Source organism: Schistocerca nitens, chromosome 4, assembly GCF_023898315.1.
Source record: "Schistocerca nitens isolate TAMUIC-IGC-003100 chromosome 4, iqSchNite1.1, whole genome shotgun sequence".
In the NCBI taxonomy this organism is placed as follows: domain Eukaryota; kingdom Metazoa; phylum Arthropoda; class Insecta; order Orthoptera; family Acrididae; genus Schistocerca; species Schistocerca nitens.
Genome location: NC_064617.1, coordinates 517,154,746 through 517,166,528, shown reverse-complemented (window position 1 = coordinate 517,166,528; position 11,783 = coordinate 517,154,746).

The following is an 11,783-nucleotide window of genomic DNA, read 5'->3' as shown; positions in this document are numbered from 1 at the left end:
AACAACTGGGCAGACAAATATCAAGAAACATTGATAACATTTATAGATGTTTTAGAAAAATTCGATTTCCGACCTGAATTTTACTGATAGTCGTTGTTCCCGCACACCATTCGCGAAATCAGAAATCTCCTACGCCCTACGACCTGAGGTGATTAGTGGAGTGTACACGTGCAGAGGTTGGACAATTTGGAAACATGGCGAGAAATGCGTGTTTGAACATAGAAGCAGATGCCAGCTAAGCCCGCAGGTTATGCTGTTGTGTTTGACCACGAACGGCGCCTACATAGTGTCCTCAGTACGTTGCTAATGTTAGTCGTGTCAGAGCAGTGTTCTGTGTAGCCGTGAGTGCATTCATTATGTTGGGGCTGAGTGCATTCGAACGTGGGCAAATTGTTGGTGCAGGTATGATGGGTGCTTCCGTAACCAAGGTATCTGAAGTGTTTGGTGTTTCAAGACCCATCGTAACCAAAATTTATACTGCATACAAGGAAATCGGAAAAACGTCATCATCTACGCCACAACACGAACGAAAGTGTGTGCTGAGTGACAGTGATGTATGGTCATTGAAGAGGATTTTGACGAAAAATAAGTGGATGACAGCCGTAAAACTCACTGCGGAACTGAATGTCGAACTCGCTCAATGTGTCAACACCAAACCAACACGAGGGGACCTCCAGGAACAGGGAACTGCAGTACGACCTTGAATTTAAAAACCACTCATCAGTGATGCAAATGCCCGTAACAGGAAAACTTGGTGCTGAAGCCATAAAATCTGGACGCTGTAGCAGTGGGAGAAAGTAATTTGATCGGATGAGTCTTCTTTCACGCTGTTTCCAACTTTGGCCGAGTTTCCGCCCCACGAGTGAAACATGGTGGGGTTCGGTGATGATTAGGGCAGCCGTACATTGGTATTCCACAGGCCCCATGGTTACTGTGAAGTGTCGCATTACTGCCAAGGAGTATGTGACCATTTTGGCTTATCAGCTCCATACCATAGTAGAATGTTTGTTTCGCAATGGTGGTGGTATCTTCCAAGACGGCACGGTCCCTGTTGACGGAGATCACATCGTCCAGGAATGGTTTACTGAGCACGAGGATGAACCGTCGCATCTTCCGTGGCCACCACAGTCGACAGATCTCAGTATGGTCGAATCTTTGGGGTCTAATTTGGAATGAAGGGTGCATGATCGCTACCCTCCTCCATCATCGTTAACTTAACGTGGCATTATTTTGCAGGAAGAATGGATACAGGAGCTGTACTTATCAATTCTGAGACGACTGGAAGCTGTTTTGAATGCCAATGGTTTTCCTACACCGTGTTAGGAACGGTAATGTGTTGAGCTTTAGATTTTCCCGTATGTTCTTCCAGCCCCTGGAGGTGTAAATATAATAGTATTATTTACTGAAAAAAGGTTAAGTACCAAGAGATCTGAAGAAAATTCTGCAGTGCTACTTATCCTCGTCCAAGTAGAGAAGATATTGGCAGTCAACATTTCGAAGCGATGATGAAGTCTTTCCTAAGAACGCTAAAAACAAATGCTGACGTAGTATGACCACTTCAGCATTTGGAAAAAAGAGCGAATGCGGATAAAGATATGTAAAAGATCTCTGAAGACTTTTAGAAAGATTTCATCTACGCGCAAAATACTAGTCGATAATGAAAGCGAAACCTCTTGAGGCAGTGATCCCCTAGGAAACAAGTTTCATTCACGGGGTATGGGTGGCGCATTACATACATGCTCTTTTACAATTTCGTAAACGGCTGGAGCAACAGCCGGAGAGTGATATTAAAACCCCTTGAAGGGGCTGTTTACTATTTCTACAGATAGGTACACACGATTGCTAGCACACATTACTGTTGACTGTTTGACATAGAAAACAATTTAATTACCTCGTAGAGCCTTTCGAGGTCCATTTCAGTCTAGCTATTAGTCACAAAGACGATTATAAAGGTATCTTATGTCATCTTGGGAGGTCAGTGTTCTGCAATAATTTTACATATTGCTGCAAACGCTCAAAGAATGAAATGCGGCCTGAATCCAACGCTGTCTCATCATAATCCAGACATTCTCAATGCAGGGTGGATCTAATGGTATTGCTGGTCAGGGGAATTGACGAAAATGTTGAGGAGAACATTGGGTACCATGACAAATGTATGAACGATTATAGCTGAAAGAGGAACTTTCCATTACTTTGCAGCATCGTAAGCTGAATGGGTTGCATATGTCATCGTCTGATCACACAACTGAAGGCTTTCACGACTGGGTGTCACAGTTGCTGATGAGTTTTCCGGGCTGTATGGCCGTGGTCAAAGAAAACCTTTAGGTTCCTGAGTTCCACCCAGAGCTGTACGGGACGTCTTCAGAGGTGCTCCTGGCGACGCACAATCTTGCCGGCAAGCACCTCCGAATGTCCAGGGCAGCTCTGGACGAAACGTCAGGAACAGAAAAGTTTCTTCGACCACGGCCATACAGCCCGGAAGACTCATCAGCAACTAAGTATCCTGCACTGTTTAGTGTTTCCAAAACACATATCTTATCTGTACGGTCATTATAGGCTATGAAATCCCACAACATGATGAACGGTTTCTTCCTGTACGCCTCCGCTAGTGACACCAAGGTAGATGCCACTCTCCCAATAGCGGCGTTCAGGTATCGATGACAGGAAAAGTATACTCTCATTACTAAACTCAGTTCTGCACGATCCATATGTCCATGAATTTGTTCGAAACAGCTTTCAAGCCTGCGGATTGTCAATTTTTATCCTTTGATGTAGTAAATCTATTCAAGACCGTAGCAGCAAATAATCTTCTACAGTAAAAATAAAAAAAATAATGTAAATTAAATTTTAAAAGCGGAAAGCAATTTTTTAACAGTTCGTGCTCAAATTGGCAACGGACTCATCAGGATCCACTAGGCGAGCAGTATATTCTCATTTAATTCCTTCAGTTGCGTCTTACGCTACACCATGTGGTGTGTGAGAGGAATCGCGTCGAGAGATATCCAAGTTAATGCTCAACACAGACATAGTCTTTCAGAAAGTCAGGTTATGAATTGAGCATTTTGTGCTCAATATGACGCTAGCCAGTTTTCAGAAACCATCATTCTGTGCGCCTTCACCGATTAAGGAAACTGAAATCAAAATCAAACTTGCTAACGTGCTCGTAACGACGACGTGTCTTACGCGTCGTCACACCACAGACAGGGCAGCGCGATGTGGAAGACTTTTTTTTAACAGCGTAAGTAATCGCATTTGGTAGAAAGCATGTGACAATAACCCACGTGAAATATGAAATCTGGAAGCCATGGGATGGTTCTTTTAACAATGGCGTGCACAATTACTTAATTACATTCATGAAAGCTGTGCTAGTGCATCATATCCAATAACATTCTTGTCGGTTGCTCCTTTTTTAACCATAATGTACCGCAGATGCCTCGAACAAAAAACAATGCCCAGCAGTCGGAAGAAAATATAGGTCACGCCTGTCTACAAGAAGTGTAGCAGAATTGAACCGTAAAACTACCGTCCAATAACCTTGACATTTATTTGTTGCAGAACTTTGGAACATACGAGGGGAAGTCAAATGAAAACTTTAAAAGTGTAATTAAAAATAGACATGTCACGCCAATGCTCTATAAGTTAGTAGTACTGTTACCAATGATGTAAGGTATGCCCTACAGGCGGAAATATCCTACATACAAGCGAAACGCAGTGATAATACCAGCTCAAAATGGCTGCCCCGCTTGCAACATGCACCAAGGAAGAACAGTGATCTGTCACACGTTTTCTGAGCAGTAAAGGTGCGAAACCTATTGAAATACATCTGCGAATGGTTTTTCAGTACGGTGATGCTTGTCTATGACTGCTGCAAGTGTATGAGTGGAGTAGGAAGTTCGGAAACGGCGTGTCTTCTGTGAGCGCACGTATCAGGCACACCGCGTTGTGACACCAGAATCTGCCGCAGCAGTTGATACCACTGTCGTGAAAAATCGTCGAGCGATAGTGGATGAAATAGCCACAAATCTGAACATTAGTCATAGCTCAGCACATCGCGTCATTCATGAAGTGCCTCAGTTTCGCAAATTGTCTGCAAGATGGGCGCCACAACGGCTCCCTCCAGAACTGACACCTGTGAGGAACTTCTGTGTGACTTTGAACCAGAAGGTGGTGACTTTTTTGCGAGGATCGTTACAGTAAATGACACCTGAGCACACTATGACGAATCCGAAACAAAAAGAGCAAGCAGGGAATGGCGCCATTCCTCATCGACAGAACCCCAGACGTTCCGGACGCAGCCAGCTGCGGGGAAGGTTTTGCTGAGTCGCTTTTGGGATGAACAAGGCGTTATCTTCGAACACTACACAACTAGAATAAATACCATCAGCAATGCGACATATTGCAATATGTTAAAAAATCAACTTCAGCCTGCAGTAAGATCAAAGCGACGTGACCTTCTGAAAACAGGTGTCATTTTGCAACATTGGAATGCTCGGTCTCATTCTGCCCGTGCAACACTAGCAGCGATCGATGACCTACACGCTTGATAATCTGCCGCATCCGCCATGCTCATCAGACCTCTCACCGAGTGATTATCACATGTCTGAACAACTGACAAGGCGATGACGGAAATTTCGTTTCGATGAAATGGTTCAGAAGGCGGTGCACGACTGGCTGCGCACACGACCAAAAGATTTTTTTTTTTTCAGAGGAACCTGTACACTTTCTTCATAGTAGAGACAGTGTGTTGAACGACGGGAAGACTAAGTCGAGAAATGATACACCTGTGTTCCACTTTTGTTCAATAAAAAAGTAAAAAGTATTTAAGGTTTCCAAATGACTCCACCACGTATTCTGAGATCAAATTTAATGAGATAGATCGGAATGGTCTCCTCCATGCCAGCCAGCATGGATTCCGAAAAAATGGATCCTGAGAAACCCAGCTCGCTCTATTCTGACATGACATCCTAAAAAGGCTTCAAGGCAGCTTCGTGGATTCAGTATTTGTTGACTTACGAAAGTGATCTATATAAAGTTAAATCCAGGAACTTAGAAACATAATTTTATGCGCACAACATTTCATTCCATTTGGAAGTTATTTTCACTGATGGGGGTGGATATTAGGTGATGTATCGTTGAATGAAAGGCAGCATGTTTATGGATCAATGAATGTTGAGAATTGGCAAGTATTACAATATCTGTGGTAATATGTTTCCTACAAATCTTGGAAGTATAAATATTATGATATTATCACTGATGTCTATGGTTAGATCTAAATAATTTATGCAGCTACCCCCCAAATTCTATGGTGAATTTTGTACAGTTGTGTTTAGAATTTAGCTGCTTCAGGAATTATTTTAGGTTGTCTGGTAGTACGAGTACCAGTCCATAAGCACAACACATCATCAACATAACTAAACTAATAACCATTCTTGGAAGAGAGTGGATTATTTTCCTAAATATAGAATTGAGCCCCATTTGAAGTGGTGAGTCAAGTACAGGACCAAGAAGAGAGTGCACGTGTAGTTTCCGCTTTTTGTGGGATATTACCCAATTCCGCACTTACTACTGGTTTTTGAAACTTTTTAAGTAGGCTTTTGTGAGATATATGGCTTCTATCCTCAGGTGTCTCCCAATTTAGTTTCTTCAGCACCTCCGTGAGGCTCTCACACGCATCAAACAAACCTGTGACCACTCGTGCTGCGCTTCCATCACCTTTTAGTTATATTAGGTATTGGTTGCACACGCACCGTCAATATTCTAGGATGTGTCGCACGAGTGATTTGTGAGCAATATCCTTTATAAACTTAATGCGTTTCCCTATTATTCTACCAATAAATCTGTCTGCCACCTGCTTTAATACTACTAAGGTTGTGTACCAGCAGCATTTCATACTCCTACAAACTGTTACACCCAGGTAGCTTTATGAGTTGGCTTATTCCAAGTGTGACTCTTTGATATTGTAGTTGCAGGTTACTATGGTTTTTTCGTATTGTGGTGTGCACATTTTTGTCTGACCTTGTAGACGCGATTCCTAAGGGAGCGATACGTAGGGGGTTGTCCATGAAGATTTCAGCTAGGACAGGACTGAGGATCAGATAGTTAGATCATGCAACTGCCATTGAAACGGAAATAATTTTGTGTTAGGCACGTTTGTGCAGTTAACCAAGTGTCATCTGAGATGCCCGATTTATCAGCTAGGTCTGTGAGAATGTTTAGACACTCCTGATCAGGCGGGCAATAAATGGTGCACAGTTCCCTATTTAAAAAAAAGTTTCATTGAATGTAGTCAGGAAGCTTAAATCCAGGAACTTAAAAACATCATTTTTTGTGCATAACACTGTTGGACACATTTTGCCCAGTGGTAACGACAGCACTCCAGTGTTAGAAAAGAGTGGAATATACACTCCTGGAAATGGAAAAAAGAACACATTGACACCGGTGTGTCAGACCCACCATACTTGCTCCGGACACTGCGAGAGGGCTGTACAAGCAATGATCACACGCACGGCACAGCGGACACACCAGGAACCGCGGTGTTGGCCGTCGAATGGCGCTAGCTGCGCAGCATTTGTGCACCGCCGCCGTCAGTGTCAGCCAGTTTGCCGTGGCATACGGAGCTCCATCGCAGTCTTTAACACTGGTAGCATGCCGCGACAGCGTGGACGTGAACCGTATGTGCAGTTGACGGACTTTGAACGAGGGCGTATAGTGGGCATGCGGGAGGCCGGGTGGACGTACCGCCGAATTGCTCAACACGTGGGGCGTGAGGTCTCCACAGTACATCGATGTTGTCGCCAGTGGTCGGCGGAAGGTGCACGTGCCCGTCGACCTGGGGCCGGACCGCAGTGACGCACGGATGCACGCCAAGACCGTAGGAGCCTACGCAGTGCCGTAGGGGACCGCACCGCCACTTCCCAGCAAATTAGGGACACTGTTGCTCCTGGGGTATCGGCGAGGACCATTCGCAACCGTCTCCATGAAGCTGGGCTACGGTCCCGCACACCGTTAGGCCGTCTTCCGCTCACGCCCCAACATCGTGCAGCCCGCCTCCAGTGGTGTCGCGACAGGCGTGAATGGAGGGACGAATGGAGACGTGTCGTCTTCAGCGATGAGAGTCGCTTCTGCCTTGGTGCCAATGATGGTCGTATGCGTGTTTGGCGCCGTGCAGGTGAGCGCCACAATCAGGACTGCATACGACCGAGGCACACAGGGCCAACACCCGGCATCATGGTGTGGGGAGCAATCTCCTACACTGGCCGTACACCACTGGTGATCGTCGAGGGGACACTGAATAGTGCACGGTACATCGAAACCGTCATCGAACCCATCGTTCTACCATTCCTAGACCGGCAAGGGAACTTGCTGTTCCAACAGGACAATGCACGTCCGCATGTATCCCGTGCCACCCAACGTGCTCTAGAAGGTGTAAGTCAACTACCCTGGCCAGCAAGATCTCCGGATGTGTCCCCCATTGAGCATGTTTGGGACTGGATGAAGCGTCGTCTCACGCGGTCTGCACGTCCAGCACGAACGCTGGTCCAACTGAGGCGCCAGGTGGAAATGGCATGGCAAGCCGTTCCACAGGACTACAGCCAGCATCTCTACGATCGTCTCCATGGGAGAATAGCAGCCTGCATTGCTGCGAAAGGTGGATATACACTGTACTAGTGCCGACATTGTGCATGCTCTGTTGCCTGTGTCTATGTGCCTGTGGTTCTGTCAGTGTGATCATGTGATGTATCTGACCCCAGGAATGTGTCAATAAAGTTTCCCCTTCCTGGGACAATGAATTCACGGTGTTCTTATTTCAATTTCTAGGAGTGTATAAAGTCACTTGTAATTGCGGCCAACTCTGTGTAGGTCAGTCTGGCATGGCAATATGTACCCTCCTGAAGGAACACCACAGAAGATGGAAACTTAGAAATGAATATTCTGCTTTTGCAGACTATCTGCTTAAAGAAGCTCATAGTTGAAAGGTGCAACATCAACTATTACTTTACATCCACAAAGCAAGCGAGATGAAGTATTTCGAAATAATGGAAATTAATAAACGTATGTCCATCTGCCCAATCTTAGTACTGACTGACCAGACTCTGTTCCTTTACTCGCCACTTCTAACGGCAGGTACTAGTCATAATCCCATCTAGGCCCCATGTTGTAAATTACTCCTCTTACTCATATGACCCATTTTTCAGTTATTTCACTTACTATAATTTCTCTTGTGATGAAATAATTTACTTTATTTAATCACAGCTGCTTCACTTACCTGTTTAATCTCACTAATATATCTTATCTGTTTGTAATTTAAGTCCAATTAAATACTAGATTATTTTGTTCAGCCACATCCTTGGAACATGTCACCAAAGTTTATAGTTCAAGTTATGTTCTTCTATGGACTATTGCTGTAACTTGTATTTAGCTCATTAGTTAATTTGCCACATATTTTATCTTAGTTAAATGATCTCTCATTGCATCTACACTGAAATAATTCCTCTCGTTTTATTCCTAAATCTAACATTAACGTTCTTCATATCTGGTATCGGAGATACTCTGTAAATGCACTAGTTATAATTTTGATCCTACAAAATTTCACTGCACCATATATTTATCTTTGTACCTGATATGGCGTAACAGCCGAAAACCGGTTTGTGAAACAAATAATAAATATTGTTGAATATTACACCAGTGTTGTGTGTGTTTTCATTCCAAATGTATAAAATATTGTACGAAGAACCGGCGGAACAGTGAATCAATGCATGTAACTTATTCTATTCGTCCTAATAATTTTACCGTGAGAACTGAGGTAAATAAAACACGAACTTCTGGAATCTACGACTGTGAAATCAGGCTATGATATGAGCATATTCAAACAAAGTCTGCCTGTGTACTTTGGGAGAGCAGTTAACCTTAAGGACTTGGCAAGGAAATCAAGGGAAATAATAATTGACATTGAAAGTGACAGGATTTGAAAATGATTCAAATGACTCTAAGCACTATGGGACTTAATATCTGAGGCCATCAGTCCCCTACACTTAGATCTATTTAAACCTAAGTAACCTAAGGACATGACACACATCCATGCCCGAGACAGGATTCGAACCTGAGACCGTAGCAGCAGCGCGGTTCCGGACTGAAGCGCCTAGAACCGCTCGTTCACAGAAGCCAGCTGACAGGATTTGACAGAGGTTTGTTGTGGTAATAGAACAACTCCTGAGAACTGGAGAATGTATTACCAGCTCAGTATATTAGTATCAAAATATTGGAAAGAATGGGACTACTTCGAAATTACTGCTATGCTATCGGAACAAAAAGATGGATTTTTGTGGAGTCAGTGACACTGCTTTATGACACCATGTTTTTAGTGGATCGTTTTTAGCTTGTCTGAATCATACGACGATAAATATATTTCCAGAACGGGAATGAAACTGAAAAGGAAATGGTACAAAGAAAGTTTAACGGGAGTGCCGACTGGAATGATCAGGTTGTGTGATAAATGTAGTGAGTCGCTAGAAGAACAGGTCTGATTATAGACAGCGCTTAAAGCCATCCTAGGTGCGGCAGGTTCAGCGATGATGGACGATGGAAAAGCTTTAGAACAAGACGTCTTGTGATCTACTACGTACTAAGCGTGCAGATTCTGGGTTAGACGTCGATACAGATCCGCCAATAAAATAAGCGTTATTCCAGAATGATTTAGAAGAAACGTTCTTCTTGGAGAATGGTGCGATTTTTTTAGCTATGGGAAATAGCTGTTTAATCAAGAGCAACAAACATTGCTAACTTACATGTCGTCCATAATGGACTGTAGCTGATTAGATACAAACAATTATTGATGTACAATGCTTCACTCGCTTTAATTTTAACACCACTACGCTTTTCGATGATTGTGCCATCATATTCAGGTGGATTATTTTATTTTTCTCGTCGTTGAACTTGTTGCGGCAGGGAAGTTGTGTATCATGAGCCACTGGTGGAGAAACGTGTGCGTTATTTAAATCATTGAAATTTTTTATAGCCTATTGCGTACATGTGCAGGGGGTATATTTTCTAGTCCAGTGGTCTTTTCTCAGAATCTCACTGGATGAAGTTCGCTAGTCCCGATAGTTAACTATTGGTTTTTCAGCAGTCATAAGTTTAAGGGATGCAGCCTACTTTTATTTAGGTTTCAGTAATATTGCCGTGTTGAGAATTAATACAGATCCGCCAATAAACCTTTCCTTTTATGTCTCCTGAGCAACACGTAGTCTAATTTGTTCCGCGTGCCTTACAGATTCCTGGAACGCGTGGATCCCGGCCACAGCCGTAAGGGAGGCTTTTCGCGATGCCACGGAAGCTTCGAGAAACAGACGAGCAGTAACGTTTCAAATGGCAGAAACTATGTGTAGTCGACACAGCACAGTATCTCTGATCTGACTGAGGAGCTATTTGTTCGTAGTGCGCATGCAGAAATGGGAAGAAAAGAATAAGACGACAGGGACAGTCTCGAACAAGTCAGATAATATACAGGGTGGTCCATTGATTGTGACCGGGTCAAATATCTAACGAAATAAGCACCAAACGAAAAAACTACAAAGAACGAAACTCGTCTAGCTTGAAGGGGGAAACCAGATGGCGCTATGGTTGGCCCGACAGATGGCGCTACCATAGGTCAAACGGATATCAACTGCGTTTTTTTAAAATAGGAACCCCCATTTTTTATTACATATTCGTGTAGTACGTAAAGAAATGTGAATGTTTTAGTTGGACCACTTTTTTCGCTTTGTGATGGATAGCGCTGTAATAGTCGCAAACGTATAAGTACGTGGTATCATGTAACATTCCGCCAGTGCGGACGGTATTTGCTTCGTGATACATTACCTGTGTTAAAATGGACCGTTTACCAATTGCGGGAAAGGTCGATATCGTGTTGATGTATGCCTGTTGTGATCAAAATGCCTAACGGGCGTTTGCTATGTATGCTGCTCGGTATCCTGGGCGACATCATCCAAGCGTCCGGACCGTTCGCCGGATAGATACGTTATTTAAGGAAACAGGAAGTGTTCAGCCACATGTGAAACGTCAACCACGACCTGCAACAAATGATGATGCCCAAGTAGGTGTTTTAGCTGCAGTCGCGGCTATTCCGCACATCAGTAGCAGAAAAATTTCGCGAGAATCGGGAATCTCAAAAACGTCGGTGTTGAGATGCTACATCAACATCGATTGCACCCGTACCATATTTCTATGCACCAGGAATTGCATGGCGGTGACTTTGAACGTCGTGTACAGTTCTGCCACTGGGCACAAGAGAAATTACCGGACGTTCAAAAAATGGCTCTGAGCACTATGGGACTTAATTTCTGAGGTCATTAGTCCCCTAGAACTTAGAACTACTTAAACCTAGCTAACTTAAGGACATCACGCACATCCATGCCCGAAATTACGGGACGATGAGAGATTTTTTGCACGCGTTCTGTTTAGCGACGAAGCGTCATTCACCAACAGCGGTAACGCAAAACGGCATAATATGCACTATTTGGCAACGGAAAATCCGCGATGGCTGCGACAAGTGGAACATCAGCGACCCTGGCGGGTTAATGTATGGTGCGGCATTATGGGAGGAAGGATAATTGGCCCCTATTTTATCGATGACAATCTAAATGGTGCAATGTGTGCTGATTTCCTACGTAATGTTCTAACCGATGTTACTTCATGATGTTTCACGGCATGACAGAATGGTTATGTACTTCCAACATGACGGATGTCCGGCACATAGATCGCTTGCGGTTGAAGCGGTATTGAAT